The sequence below is a fragment of the Mus pahari genome, chromosome 22, assembly GCF_900095145.1.
Source record: "Mus pahari chromosome 22, PAHARI_EIJ_v1.1, whole genome shotgun sequence".
NCBI classification, from domain to species: domain Eukaryota; kingdom Metazoa; phylum Chordata; class Mammalia; order Rodentia; family Muridae; genus Mus; species Mus pahari.
In genome coordinates this window covers 32,733,735-32,750,978 of record NC_034611.1, presented here as the reverse complement: position 1 = coordinate 32,750,978, position 17,244 = coordinate 32,733,735, and positions in this window count along the sequence as shown.

Genomic DNA, 17,244 nt, shown 5'->3' with positions numbered 1-17,244 from the left:
AAGAAGACAAGTTCATGAAGTATGAAGTTGAGAGGAAATCAAAGGAGACAAGATGGTACACTAAAGGTAACCAGTGGGAGAAAACAAGAGATGGTTGTGGGGGACAACATGATCACAATACATTACACACATGGAAGAAAATGCCATAATGACCTACATTGTTATGTTTAACTAATGTCTTCTGATTTAAAACAAACAAAACAAACAAACAAACAAACAAACATAAAAAGAAATAGCACTTGTCAGACTGGAGGACAACGAGGCAGGAAGGCACACTCTGCTACTCCGGAGGTTTTCTTCAGAACAAACAGGGTCTTGGAGAGGTACACTGCGAAGACAGCAATCTTTTAAAGGACACAAACATTGAATGGACCAGAAAAGTTACATTTAAAATGATAGAGATTGAGGGCTGGGTGTGGTGGTGTACTCTTTTAAGCCCAGAATCTGGGAAGCAGATCCATGCAGATTTCAAGTCCAGCCTGCTCTCCATAAGTTCCAGGCCAACCAGGGCCACCAAGTGAGATCTTGACTCAAAATAGACAAATAAACAAATAAAAAGAAAGAAGTTATATTGACTTAAATAAGAAAATTTAAGTTCTTTCTCTACCTTTGACTTTTCACAGCCCCTTGTAGTTATTTTTTTATTAATTGAAATATGCATGTGTACCTCATTTTAAAAACTGGCTTATTGTCAACTTCCCCAGTGCACTGTTATCTCTTCTAACATAAAGTGCATGTCCTTTATTTGGAGGGTTAGCATCTGGCACACACTGTCTGATCTAAAATTTATATTAAGCAAAGTACAATGGAAGAAAATTAACCACAAACTTTTTCCAAAATGGAAAGGTTTTGCTACCATGTGAATTTAAATGTTGCTGGCCTTAAAACTATAATAAAAATTGGCTTAAGAGAGTTTGTAAAGAGAACTTATTTCATAGTATTTCATGTTTCAAAATCATGCCCTTGTTTGAAAGTAAACTTTCTTGTAAATCAACCATGACATCAAGGAGCGCCGTTTGCAGCATCTCAGAAATCAGTTTACCTTCAGAAAAGTCATCACCAGTTTAGAACTATATTCTAAGGCAGTGCACATGGCTGCTTCAGGATAAGAAATTGATTGGATACTCTGCTATCATCTCTGATTGAATACATAAAGTGAACAGATTAAGAAAAGAGCCAAGGGCTGGTGAGATGGCTCAGTGGGTAAGAGCACCCAACTGCTCTTCCGAAGGTCCGGAGTTCAAATCCCAGCAACCACATGGTGGCTCACAACCATCCGTAACAAGATCTGATGCTCTCTTCTGGAGTGTCTGAAGACAACTCCAGTGTACTTACATATAATAAATAAATAAATCTTTAAAAAGTAAAAGAAAAAGAAAAGAGCCAAAGCAAAGGGAAAGCAAAGCAAACCAAACCCTGGTCACAGTTCTTCCTCTGGTAAAGTCACTATGCTTGCTGTATAGGCATATGATATGACTCAAAAAAGAGAGGAGAATGGGACTAACCTCTTGAGAACACATGAGAAATACTTTAAGAGCCAGGCATGGTGATACAGCTGCTAATACTAGCACTTGACATGCAGAGGCAGGTGGACCTTGGTGAGCTCAAGGCCAACTTGGTCTACATAGTGAGTTCTTGAACAATGTTGGCTATGTAGAGTGACCCTGTCTCCAAAATAAACAAAAAGGGAGAAGGAAGAAAGAAAGAAAGAAAGAAAGAAAGAGAGAGGGGCGGGGAGGAGGGGGAAGGGAGGGAGGGAGGTAAAGAAGGAAGGAAAGAAAAGAGAAAGGAAAAAGGGAGAAAAAGAAGGGAGACTTTAACAAATTTATAAATTTTCTTCTACAAAATTCAATTTAAAGAGTTCTGTCCCTCTTTACCCTAAGTTGATTGTATTTGACTTCTTGAAGCCATTCCCTGAGGTTCTATTGCTCCCTAAAGTGAAAGAATTGAGAAACAATCCCAAACACCTTCTAACCTCCATAGCATAGGAAAAGAGCATAGCCTGTGTCCTCATGTGGTGTGGGTCAACAGAAGCTGGGATCTTGCTCCTCACATACAGGCTGAGAACAATGCCCTACATTTCATGGTTAGGCTTTAGACAAAGACAACCTGCAATCACTAAGGTGGATGTGCTGGGTGTGGTGTTATGTACGATCGTCTCACTTTTCCCCTCATTCATTTTCCTTGCATCCTTTCTTGTAACATCACTCGGTACTTTTACCCTCCTTGCTGAATTGTGACTTCTATCTATGTTCAGTAAAGTTATTCAGTAACTCATTTAATAAACGTCTTTAAGCATCAATTGTTTTGTACTATGAGTTGAAGCTGAAATGAGAAGTATTATAGAGTGAGGGAAAGTATCCCTTGATTCTCTGAAACTCCATGATCCAAGATAACCGTTCTAGCCAGAGAACATAAGAATTGAAGATAGTCATGTGAATTAAGGAAACAAAATCTTGAATAATTTGGCAAATTAAGACATACAAATAGAAAATATAACAAATGGAATTTAATGAAAGGATAATATTGGGCATCTGCTAAGAAATTAATAGAGTTAGCAAAGTATATGAAAAAGAACTGACCCAAAATTAGTAAATTATGGTCCTAAAAGCAGTACTGGAGCATTTTGACAAACTTGTTACAAGGGAAATCATGTGAAGATTGTCATAATCAACAAATACAAATGATTAATACTTTCAAAATAAGTTGCTACCTTGACTAGATAAGGCTTTTCACAACTTATTTTATTCTCAGTTCCCCATATGAATATGTATAGCCTTGGTGTAAAATATATAAATAAGAAAAATACTGATAGTTTAACTATAATAAATGATTATGTGTCTTTAATATGTTACTTACACAATCAATATGTAAAGTAAGTGAAAATTAATATATGAATATGAGATAAGTATGAAGAATTTATGAAAAAGGAAAATTTTTACAAATATGGCAACAAAGAAAAGCACAGTACCAAAGCATCTAACAGATGAAATGCATGTATGCATTAATTATGAATATATTTAGCCTTATCATCAATATTAAAATTTTAAAAATTAAAATTAAATTTTATTTGTTATATTGGTTAAAAAATACTTTTAAAATCATAGTGTGAACACCAGCAATATTTTTCACTGAAGCTATTGGCTAGGACACGTGGCAAATAATATTTGCTGCTCATTAGGAAGAATGCATTGCTTGGTATATTTGTTAACCCATTTAGCTGCATGAGAAAGAACACAGGGGCATGCTCTTAGCTTAAAGTACATTTACAGAATTCAACTGGTAATAATTTGTTACATCCACAAATTGCACTATACTAGTTCCTGTAATGTTATTCATAATAAAAATAAAACATATAAGAATACAAAACTAATCAGGCACATTATTGAAGCTATTATATGCTGTGTTTAAAAAGCAATTTTACAATGAATTGTCTTGCTCAGTGAGATTGTAAACAAAATATATTTCTCAATTCCACAATAACTAATATTTATATACTAAGTGTTTGTCAGTATAGAAATGGATATAATATACCACCACAAGTGGAGAGAAAGAGGGAGAGAGAGAGAGAGAGAGAGAGAATTTCTTGCTGCCTGGGTGTCTCATATCACACACACACACACACACACACACACACACACACACACACACACACACACGCAAACATTTTCTCCCAAATATTTTACATTGATAATCCAGTATAGTTATAACACAGTAATAATAAAATATTTAATTTTAGAATAAAATGCAATAAATCTCAATTACAAAGTTTTCAAGAACTATCATATTTCTAGTGAGATATATGGGTGATGGGTTGACAGTTATCTAGGAACAATGAAGCGTCTTAGCCACACTTGTGAGGCACACATTCCTCACTCCCTCCCATGCTTGAGGCCTAATATTTTCCTCTAGGGGCTTTGTCTGTTGGGTTCTATTATAGAATATAGTACCCTTACCTTATTTATAGTTTTCTGTGGTTTTAGTACCCAGTTAACCATCATCTGAAAATGTTAATGTTTTCCAATTCTTTAAAAAAGCAAGACAACATTCACATAACCTCATGTTGGTTTATATTGTCATATTTTTCTTTTTATAGTGTTATTGTTTTTAATATTTTATTATACATAATATTTAAGTTAAAATTTAAATATTATGAATGTGAGCCAATATAGTATATGTAGGGTTAGGTGCTATTTGTGGCTCAATGAATTCATTCACTGAGGGACTTATAAGGAGCATATCCCCTGTGACAATTAAAACATTCTTGACTGAAAGGAAATAAGAGGAAAAACATGCAGAGCATGGTGTTAAGGACACAATTCTACCCTCATTTTCAGTTTTACCACATTTAAAAGCTAATCTAATGGGAGGACAGCATCTACATTAACAATGTTTATTTCATCATTTGCAATCCAACACCAATATTTCACACTAACATGGGAAGGAAAATGCAAATGAGCAAAGCAAGACAGACACATGACCTGGGCTAACAGAAGGAAGAGGAAAGGTAGGTGATCGGGGAGGGGAGACTCCCCAGAGTCTAGAGCATTGTGACCATATCTCTCATGAACAGATCTGGAAAGGGCAGAGCATTAATCCTGAGGCTCCCTTGTGGACTCATTTCTGTGTGCCTATTTTCTTCCACTGTCAAGTCTCCAATTCCAAAGGCATAAAGAGAGAAAACCAATTACCAAGAGAAAATGAGAACAGCACTAACTGTTGTTTTCCTTTGATTGGTGGCTTTATGCCACTCTATTTTTAGCTATCTGCTTGAAGATACTGACTTCACTTCCACAACTGTTAATCAGCATACTTTTCTCTTGTGATTATAATATTGTAAATATGAATAATAGACAAAGTTTGGAAATGTACATAATAATGAATATTAATTTATATAATAAAGAATATTAATTTACATATAAAATACTCAAACTCAAATCAGGCTAAAGTTTGCTATAATGTAATTGAGTTCACGTGATAACTAATGACAATGAAGACTTCCTTACTCCATGAATCAGTTAGCTCCTTAAACTCCCCCAGTATTGATCCCAGTGAATTTTAATTCAACTGTGATTTCTGTTTTGAATGGGATTAACATGAGTTTTATCTTGAATGCCGAGGAGTACTGTGTTAATTATTATATAAATTTTCTGTTTCCACATTGAGCTAAACGTTCCTTAATTGCCATTTTAGCAAAAACATGAGTCAAATATACAAATACTAAACCTCTGTAAGCTGTGTTTAAAACCATTTCTTCTATGAACACACAAATGCAATTTAATTTTAAGTAGAACTAGAACAAAAAATAAATAAAAATAAGGTCCACACTTTCACCAAGTTTCTAGGAGAAACTAGAAATCATTTTTCTGTGTGCTTGATGGTGGTGTTATTAGTACAGTATTTTCAAGATCTTGGGATCAATATATCAAGAAAAAATGGTCTTTTGCCATTGACACTGTTAAGTCTGTTACTACATTCTGTTTAGCATGGTTGTGAATTATATATCAATTCTAAAATGCAGATGACAAACCAATGGAGGGTGTACTTTAGAGCAAAGCCCAGGACTTCGAACTCAGAAAGCTCAAATAATGTTGATGTAAGAAAATCTGATTTCCTACTGTTTTGAGTAGGTTTTAAAAGTATATATCTGAAAGAACCTGCAATTCTGAGTTGAGATCATTCAGTGTTACCTTTGCAACTCATGTATATACTTATAAATACACTTACATATATATTCTTACCAAATATGTGGGCCTGTGGTCTTCATGGAATTCCTTCTAATCCTGACTAGTTGGCTAAGACCTATTCAGCACTTTTCTGCCCACCTTGTGTCTGTGAGACCTCAACACTTGTAACAATATGAGAAACTGAAGGACTTGGTAGAGGAAGGTGTGTTCTCAGCAGACTTTGGGGTGTTTAGTGAGGCTCCCATTCTGTGCCACCGCCTTTGAAAGCAGAATCTTTCAATAAGCAGCTTTCCAGGCCCATTTGTTTTTATCCTTTTTCCCTTTTCCTTCTTTCTATGGATTTCTCCAAATTGGAAGGATACACCCTAGTAACATTCTAAAGACATTAACAATGGAGGACAAGAACTCTTTTAAAACTTGGACCTTAGAAAAATATAACCAACAAAAGGAAATAGGTCCAGTGTTTTAAAGAACCAATTTGATTTTGTTAACACCAGATTATCTTCAAACACATATAGGATTAATTATGAAGAAACATTTCATGCTACTAGGATTATAGAAATTCTTTATTTAAAAGAGCATGGAACTACTTTGTTCTTGCCTTGTTTCTCAACCAGCGTTCATCATATTACAGATTAGAAGTTTAGTGATAACCTAAAAGAACAAAGCTTAACCATCTGAACAAACCATTTGTAAGTGTTATAAAATCAGAGACTTACATTTTAACTGTGTTTATAATCATGACTTATAAATATTAAAATTTAAAGCTTAATTAGATAACTAAGTCACTTTAGTAACCAAAACATCAATGCCTAGTATCTTGAATTGAAGAACAAAATGAGAGAAATATACTATTAATGAAAAGAATAACTGCATCATGAATACTATATTATTAATATTTATATTTATATTCATATTTATATCCATATTCATATTTTATACCTTAAAACTACTTTAGTAAAATATGTCAACATAAAAATATTTATATAAATCTGAAATTGATGATTTATTAAAAACTCAGAACATTGTAGAGTAGAAATATTAAACTTTCCAAGAAAACAACACGTATTTTAGATATGAATATGGTTAGGAAGACATGGAGAAAACCCACTAAAACATTCCAGTGGAGGAGTTCCTGTGAGTGGAAATTAGAGCATGCATTACATTTGTCACAGAACTCTACTGAGAAGGTATCTGAGTGCTTTGGCAAAGGTCTAAAAAATATAAGATTACGGATTCTGTCATATCAGTCAGTAAACAAGAAAATGACCCCCAGACTTGCTTACAGGTAGTTTGATAGAAGCGTGTTCTCAACTGTGGCTCCCTCTTCCCTGATGACTCTGAGGTGCATCAAGATGCACAATAATATTGATACGTTAATGGAATCCTTAGAAATCACTTAATCATTTTAGCTACACCAGTGGTATGCATCATATCTGGAGATACAATCTAGTCATATACAATACATCGACTCTTACGTATCTGCTATTCTTTGGTCTTTGAAATATTTTTTTTATTCTTCTCTCACATATTGCATCCCAACTGCAATTTCCATCCCTACCCTACCCTCAGTCTCCCCCCACTCCACATCTGTTTCTTCTCTTTCCTTCAGATACACCCTACCTCCTATGGAGCACCTTTTAGGGTGCTGCTTGGCAAGAATCTAACTTTCGTCTATAATAGGGAAGTAGGTTACGGCAGGAATTTTAATCTTAGGGTGGAACACAAGAAGTAGGCTTCAGGGGCTGGAGAGATGGCTCAGCGGGTAAGAGCACCCGACTGTTCTCCCAAAGGTCCTGAGTTCAAATCCCAGCAACCACATGGTGGCTCACAACCATCTGTAACGAGATCTGACTCCCTCTTCTGGAGTGTCTGAAGACAGCTACAGTGTACTTGCATGTAATAAATAAATAAATCTTAAAAAAAAAAAAAAGAAGTAGGTTTCAGGCAAGATCTGGGGCTTGGACAAGGAAGTGGGCTCAGGGATTTTGGTCACTCTGATGAGCCCTTGGAAAAAACTATCACCGGAGTAGTCACAGGACTTTTCTTATTGCCTTCCTAGTTCCTTATTGTACTGCTTGACCTTAATATTTTCATGCAATTAAAATGGTATAAAAGCAGATTAAAAAAAATTAAACCCACCTTCAGTCTCAGAATTGACTGTGGTTATGTTGCAATGTTGTCTAATTGTCTTGTCTAATTGTCTTTTTTTTTTCTTTTTAATCCTCATTCCTACACTGGAGAACCTGCTGACTGACTGACTGAACGGGCTTGATCAAGTGGTGCCCCAACGACGGGCTCCAGAAAACGGGGGTGAGGGTGGGGGAACACCACGGGAATTGGAAACATATAGAAGCATGTGCAAAGGAAAGTAAATAAGATTTGGGCCAGCAGTGAATAAACCTTGTAGAGGGACAAGGTAACGGTAATATGTGTTTTGTGTGTGTGTTTAGAGCTATGTTAAAATCTAGAGAAGCGAAGGTAATTCTCTTAGGTGCTTTTAGTCTTTGGACCCTGACTAGAGGTAGTTTACACTGGAGACGTGAGAGAATGTGTTTGAGAAAAGCAGTCCTCTCCGACAATCTTGGGATGCCTTGGCGAAAGAGAAGTAAAATGAAGGTAAGCTGTTTCAGGTCCCTCCTAGGGACAGGAGGAGGTTGGGAGACATCCTGCCTCTTCTCTGGCTCCTACTGGAGGAATGCTTGGTTCTGAGTCCCTTACGTAGGATATCTGGGTCCCATTGGGATATCTAAATCTGTTGCCTCTCTGTCTGTTGTTCGTCCTGTGTGCTCCAATCTGTCCATGTCCATCAAAACTGACTGGTTTATGATAAGTCCGTGTTTTCACTTTCGCAGTTTGATTGAATATTGTTCTGTGTTTCATGTTTAAAAGAATAAATGGTTAAAACTTTATCTGCCAGTTGTTCATGTTCAGCCCTTGATTTAGTTTTAACTCACTGAGAGAGAGAGAGAGAGAGAGAGAGAGAGAGAGAGAGAGAGAGAGAGAGAGAGAGAGAATAAATAAAAGCAGTCTCAGTTGGCCTTTGGAGCCCTGCACCTATAGTTAGGAGTCTAGCACAGCTGGAGAAGCCCTGCCAGGAGCTTATCCATAAAAGCCACTCTTAAAGGGGACAGTCGCTTCTCAAGTTCTATGGTAAGGGAACTGATGGCTGTTTCACCACAAAAGCCGCTCTGACTGTGATTTTTGGTTTCAGCTGGTAACAAGGAGCTCCTCTTTTGAAATTACAGCTAGAAAAATTAAGAATTTTGTCTGGTTTAAATAAGTAAATGTATGCAGCCGTTTCATTTTTGTTTCTGACTGGTTTTAAAAGTATAAATATGTCCTGCATATAGGTTATAAATCATTGGCTTATCAGTTATTCAGTATAATTAAAAATTTGTAATATTGGTAACAGAAAACTGATGTAAATCTGATAGCTCCGGGTTGGAATAATTCAGAACTACACCATGTGGCATGAGCCAACCCAGGGAAACAGGTCTCTAAAGATACTTCTAAATTGAGATACTATTTTATGTAATTCTTATCCAAGAAACTAGATTTATAAGAGATGAGATTTAAAACAGTGTCTCTTTGGTAAGGTATTAGAGGCCGCACTATCATGTGTTCATGTGTAGGAATTGGCAGTCAAACTTTGTAGCATGGTACCTGGTGTTTTTGGAGAGACTGGATTGTTTGTTGGAGGTTGAGTTTTGCTTTTCAAAGTTGTGGTTGTGCTCTGGTGTTACAAGAGAAACTTAAAAATTATAGTTGAACTGCCAGTGTCCCATTGGCTGCAGTTTGCAGTTTGATCACAGGCTCAGGATTTTTAACTCACCCATATTTGAAATTAAGATGATTGCTAGAGTAATAAAAGTTAAAAACAGCTATGGCTAGTATGGGCCTGCTGCCCCTTTTTACTCAAACTTTATTGGATATAGTGGTAGAAGCAAATTTAACCCCCTCAAGATTGGAAAGGAGATCTCAGTGGGAATTCATCTGTTATCAAACAAGCTCCTGATGAACTGTTTCAGGAATTTGTGGATAGGCTGCTAAAAGGAGCTAGTAGAACTTTTGGAAACCTATGAGCAGGAATTCCTTTTGTTACACAATTGTCTTAATGGGAATGCTAATCTGCCATACAAAGCAAAGACAGACTTACCTGGATACATTCGCCTTTGTGCAGAAATTGGACCCTCATACAATCAGGGTCTGGCTAGGGCTATTACAGTACACGCAATGCTCTCACAGTGCCGAGGTGATAAGGGACGCTTTATGTATGGGAGCATAAATCATTTTAGGAAAGACTGTCCAAAATTAGAGGCATATACAGACAGTAGAATCACTCCCCTGGAATCTGTCCTCACTGAAGGAGGGGTAGTCATTGGACCAGGCCTCAGGCAATAGGTTCTGATGAAGAAATATTTGCATTTGAGTTAATGCAAAGCTCAGAACAGCCTCAGTGCGGTTTGTGTGGCACAGCTTTTGTGTTGCAAACCCTGCCTAAGTTTTTTGGGCCCTTGCCTTGCCTCTGGGGACCTGGGAATTACTCTTAGACCAAAACAGCATTATTACAGATCTATCAAGGTGTTTTTCAAAACAAAGTTCAAACTTAAGCTTTATGAAAGGTTAATGAGGCTATGGAACTTTTAGAGGCATTATAATCTGACCTGCCTACTCCATATAGAATTATAATGGATTTGGAGGATTGTTCTTTATTCCTTTGCATCTTGATGAATGCAAAGGGTTTGGTTTTAGTGAGCTTGCTTGTAATTTTAAAGAGCCCATGAAGCAATATCATTGGAAAGTTTTGCCTCTAGGAATGGCTAGTAGCCCTACATTATGTAAAAAAAAAAAAACAAATTGTTGCTGCTTCAATACAAGACATTAGGACTTTGAATTTTTCAGTGTATATTATTAATTATATAGATATTTTATTAGCTGATTCCTTGGAAGATGTTTGACTACAAGTCTTTGCTCTTATACAATGAGCTTTAAAATTCTGGGGAGTGGTTGTTCCAGAAAAGATTCAAAGGCAATACCTTTTACAATATTTAGGGCATCGGTTATATGCTAAACAAATTGTAGCACATAAAATTCAAATAAGAAAAGACAATTTGCTTACTCTAAATGGTTCTCAAAAGTTGCTAGGAGATATTAATTGGCTGAGACCTCATCTTAAGTTTACTACGGGAGAACTTAAACTTCCGTTTGATAACCTCAACAGGGATGCACATACTAATTCCCCTTGACAATTAATTAATAAGGGATGAATATCTTTGCAGAAAGTGGAGGAAGCTATTAGCCAACAACAGATACATTATATAGAATGATGAATTGTTGGCTGCTTGCATCATTGCTACAACTCATGCACCACAGCAGTCCTTTGGCAAAAGGGACCATTAATGTGAATTCATCTTTCCTCATCTCCAAAGAAAGTTTTAACACCTTACTATCAAGCTGTTGCTGTGCTAATACAGAGTTGTAGGATGGAGTCATGGAAATATTTTGGGAAGGAACCTAATGAAATATTTATCCTTTATTCCAAACAGCAAGTAAATTGGTAATTGCAAAATACTCATATTTGGCCTATTGCATGTGCAAATGTTTTAGGCAAAATTGATAATCATCCAAAAGACAGTTGTATAAATTTGCCTCTCTTCATGCTTTTGTATTCCATTTAAATTTAGGCATAGAGAGTGTGCTTACTGTATTTACAGATGGCTCATCCAATGGGAAGGCAGCATATGAGATTGGGTCACATGTTCATCCTCTTGAGTTTCCCCCTGCTTCAGCGCAAATAATTGAACTATGTGCTGTAGCTGCTGTTTTTTGAAATGCTGAAAAATCAAGCTTTTAAATTGTATACTGATAGCCAATATATAGCTCACGGTTATACAATTGCTTGAATTTGTTCTTTTTTTTTTTTTTTTTTTTTTTTTTTTTTTTTTTTTTTTTTTTTTTTTTTTTTTTTTTTTTTTTTTTTTTTTTTTTTTGATACTGCTAACTCTCAAATTTCACAGTTATTTATGCAAATACAACTCAAGTTAAGAGAAAATACTGTTTCTTTAAAGGACTGTCCTTGGACATTTAAGAGTTCACCCTGGATTGCCTGGACAAGACCCCTTAGGGCAATGCCACAGCAGATTTGTTTACCAGGAAGATTATAGGCCTTGTATAGGAACAACTAGCCAAACAATCTCTTCTTTACATCATCAAAATAGTAATAGCTTGTGACAGCAATTTGGAATTTCTAGAGAATGTGCATGTCATATTGTAAAGACTTGTCCTTAATGTCCTTAATTTCTATGAGTACAACATAATGGTGTTAATCCTTTAGGACTTTTACCTTATCAATTATGGCAAATTGGACGATACTTTTTCTTTTGATTTTTGGAAAGTTAAAGTATGTACATGTGACTATTGACACCTTTTCAGGCTTTCTAGTTTCAACTGCTTTAACAGGAGAAGCAGCTAAAAATGTAATTACTCTTTGCCTATATTGTTTCTCTATACTTGGTGTTCCAAATCAGATTAAAACAGATAATGGAACTGGCTATTACATTCAAGTACTTGATATGTTTTGTTGACAACTTAATATTACCTATATTACTGGGATTCCTTATAATCCTCAAGGACAAGTATTGAGAAACAGGTATTGTGGAACTACCTTCATAAATAAAGATGGGGGAGTTATATATGCATATACCACAAATTTATTTAAATCACGCTCTTTTATTTTAAAATTTTAAAAATTTGGATGCCAAGGAACTCTCTGAGTCTCTATGGCACCCTATAACCAGGCATACTTATGCCTAAGTAAAATGGAAGGATCCACATACTAGTACATGGCGTTGTCCTGATCAGGTATTTAATATGGTGAAGAGGGCATTTTGGACTTTTCCCAGGATGCAGAAGGATCATGCTAGTTCCCAGAGTGATTAGTGAGACATACTGATGCTGGGACAAAGAATGATGCTGACCATGAGCTTTCAGGGTGCCCAATCATGACTGGGAAGATGTGTTCCTGACCCACCTTTGCGTGCCTATATCCCAGATTGGACAAGCTACTTGGCTTTAAGCTTTTAGACCTTGCAGGACAGAGAACATGGAGACTGGAAACTGCCTTCAAAAACTTAATCAAAAAGAGAAGTTAGGATGAATCTTCTCTTTCCTCTAATGTGACCAGTTATTCTGACTCAGTCATGGACTGGTCTAGAAATAAATCTTATATTGGAAATAACAGTCTTCATTTGGAAGTCTGGTTCTGGACATTTTTAGAGACATTTTTGGAAGTTAGCTGCAGTTCTCTATGATGTTATGTTAGCAATAGATAAAATTGGACAGGATCTGGATTTCGAACAAGTGTTACTGCGTGTGTTTAAGGCTCCAAATCTTTTATTAATAGGTCATGTGAAAATCACTTTTATTTCTTCTAAAGTGTTTAATGTATGTTTTATTGATTGTGCTAATGTGTTGAAATCTGACATGTCTGTTATGATGGTATATCAACCAACTTTTGTTTTATTGCCTGTGAGTATAACAGGACATTGGCATTCTGAGAAAAGCTTACAGGTACTGGAAGAGGTGAGTGAGGTTTTAAGTAGAAGCAAGAGGGTAGTGGACTTGATTATTACTGTTATAGCAGATTTAATTAAGTTAATAGCTAGCACCGCTGCTGCAAATGCTTTGACACAAGAAGTTAAGACAGCTACTTTTGTTATTTAGCAAAAAAATGTTATTAATGTTCTGAGTATTCTAGACGATTTAGATAGGCGTTTGAAACAATGGATTGATGCTCTTTATGGTACTATTCAAATTATTAGAGAGGAGGTTCAGAGTTTAAGAGTAAGACGCTATCTCGAGTGTCATGCTAAATACCAATGGATTTGTGTGACTTCTAAAATTTACAATGACAGTCACTATAATTGGGAAAAAGTTCAAGAACACTTGCAGTGTATTTGGCATAATTCTAACACCTCTCTGGATATTTTGACTTTGCATAGTGAGGTTATGAATTTAAAGAATGCTGCTCTGCTGAGCTTTGCTGCAGATATTGCTGATAAAATTATTCATGGCCTAAGGTCAGTATTTCCATCTTGGTCAAGTTTCAAGAATAGCATGCCTGATCTTGTTCTGGGAATATGTTTATTCCTGGCCATCCTGTTAAAGCTTGCCTTTAACAACATCAACATGTTGGCAGTCAAAGTACATGGCTTAAAACTAAAAATGAACCCCCAAGCAGAGTTATTAATATAACACACTGGCAGCCAATGACAGGTAAGTTCTGCACAAAGCCTTACCTACCTAAAACAGAATGGCATTGCTTTTGATAATACTAATTCCATGACGGGTAAGGGAGGCATTTTTGTCAAAACTCCTAAGACAGGAACAGTCTTGTTTATGAAATAAAAAGGGGGGGGGGAGATATGAGGAGTCTTTTGGAGTGCCACTTGGCAAGAGTCTAACTTTCAGCTATTATAAGGAAGTAGATTAGGGCAAGAATTTTAATCTTAGGGTGAAACATAAGAAGCAGGCTTCAGGTAAGATTTGGGGCTTAGACACGGCCCTAGCACACCCAGAATCTTGGGATCACTGAAACAAGTCTACTCAGGAAAGCACACGTGAGAAGCAGAAGCAACAGAGCTTCTTGGATAGGTTCCCTTTGGGCCTTCATCCACCTCAGCCAAGAGGCAGAGCTGAGACCCAAACCCCTGGGCAACTTCCCTGAAAGAGGAGAGTTGGCCTCCAGGGAGGGTTCTGACCCCAAGATTCAAGAGGTGTATCTGAAGCTCCAGACATCTGTACACCTTGCCTGCAAGAGGAGAGCTTGCCTGCAGAGAGTGCTCTGACCACTGAGACTCAGGAAAGTGTTGGACTCCCAGGAGTGCTGACAGAGACTAAAGAATGACAGGAGGAACAAGATCCAGCCAGAGACAACTAGAACATTTAACAACAGAGATGACATGATGGCAAAAGGCAAACATAAGGATCTTACGAACAGAAACCGAGACCACTCGGCATCATCAGAACCCAGTAGGCCCACCATAGTGAGTCCTGGATAACCCAACACACCTGAAAAGCAAGATTCTGATTTAAAATCATATCTCTTAATGCTGGTAGAAGATTTTAAGAAGGGCATTAATAATACACTTTTAAAAATACAGAGAACACTGCTAAACAGGTAGAAGTCCTTTAAAGAGGAAACACAGAAATCCATTAAAGAATTACAGGACAACACAACCAAACCAGTGATGGAATTGAACAAAACCATCCAAGATCTAAAAATAAAAGTAGAAACAATGAAGAAAACTCAAAGGGAGACAACTCTGCAGATAGAAACCCTAGGAAAGAAATCAGGAACCATTGATTAGAGCATCAGCAACAGAATAAAAGAGATGGAAGAGAGAATCTCACGTGCAGAAGATTCCATAGAAAACATGAACACAACAATCAAAGAAAATGCAAAATGCAAGAAGGTCTTAACTCAAAACATCCAGAAAATCCAGGATGAAATGAGAAGACCAAACCTAAGGATAATAGGTATAGATGAAAATGAAGATTTTCAATTTAAAGGTCCAGTAAATATCTTCAACAAAATTATAGAAGAAAACTTCCCTAACCTAAAGAAAGAGATGCCCATGAACATACAAAAGGCCTACAGAACTCCAAATAGACTGGACCAGAAAAGAAATTCCTCCTGACACATAATAATCAGAATAACAAATGCACTAAATAAAGGTACAATATTAAAAGCAGAAAGAGAAAAAGGTCAAGTAACATATAAAGGCAGACCTATTAGAATTACACCAGACTTCTCACCAGAGACTATGAAAGCCAGAAAGTCCAGGACAGGTGTTGTACAAACCCTAAGAGAACACAAATGCCAGCCCAAGCTACTATATCAATCAAAACTCTCAATTACTATAGATGGAGAAACCAAAGTATTTCATGACAAAACGAAATTCACACTATATCTTTCCATGAATCTAGCCCTTCAAATGATAATAAAGGGAAAACACCAACACAAGGATGGAAATTATGCCCTAGAAAAAGAAAGAAAGAAAGTAATCCTTCAGCAAACCTAAAAGAAGACAGCCACAAGAACAGAATCCCAACTCAACAACAAAAATAACAGGAAGCAACAGTGACTTTTCCTTAATATCTCTTAATATCAATGGACTCAATTCACAAATAAAAAGACAAAGACTAACAGACTGGGCACATAAACAGGACCCAACATTTTGCTGCATACAGGAAACCCACCTCAGGGACAAAGACAGACACTACCTCAGAGTAAAAGGCAGGAAAAAAATTTTCCAAGCAAATGGGCCAAAGAAACAAGCTGGAGTAGCCATTCTAATATTGAAAAAAAAATTGATCTAACCCAAAGCTATCAAACAAGGCAAGGAGGGGCACTTCATACTCATCTAAGGTAAAAGCTTCCAAGATGAAATCTCAATTCTGAATATCAATGCTCCAAATGTAAGGGCAACCACATTCATTAAAGAAACTATAGTAAAGCTCAAAGCACACATTATACCTCACACAATAATCGTGGGAGACTTCAACAACCCACTTTCATCAATGGACAGATCCTGGAATCAGAAACTAAACAGAGACACATTGAAACTAACAGAAGTTATGAAACAAATGGACTTAACAGATATCTACAGAACATTTTATCCTAAAACAAAATGATATACCTTCTTCTCAACACCTCATGGAACCTTCTCCAAAATTGACCATATAATTGGTCACAAAACAGGCCTCAACAGATACAAAAATATTGAAATTATCCCATGCATCCTATCAGATCACTATGGACTAAAGCTGATCTTCAATAACAACATAAATAATAGAAAGCCAACATTCATATGGAAGCTGAAGAACACTCTACTCAATGATACGTTGGTCAAAGAAGAAATAAAGAAAGAAATTAAAGATATTTTAGAATTTAATGAAAATGAAGCCACAGCATACCCAAACATATGGGACACAATGACAATGAAAGCATTCCTAAGAGGAAAACTCATAGCTCTGAGTACCTCCAAAAAGAAACTAGAGAGACCATACACTAGCAGCTTGAAAGCAAACCTAAAAGCTCTAGAACAAATGGAAGCAAATTCACCCAAGAGGAGTAGAAGGCAGAAAATAATCAAACTCAGGGCTGAAATCAACCAAGTGGAAACAAAAAGAACTATACAAAGAATCAACCCAACCAGGAGCTGGTTCTTTGAGAAAATCAACAAGATAGATAAACCCTTATCCAGACTAACTAGAGGGCACAGTGATAGTATCCTAATTAACAAAATCAGAAATAAAAGCTGGAAAGAACCCAGATGTCCCTCAACAGAGGAACGGGTACAGAAAATGTACACAATGGAGTACTACTAAGCAATTAAAAATAATGAATTCATGAAATTCTTAGGCAAATGGATGCATCTGGAGGATATCATTCTGAGTGAGGTAACCCAATCACAGAAAAACACACATGATATACACTCACCGATAAGTTGATATTAGCCCAGAAACTTAGAATACCCAAGGTACAATTTGC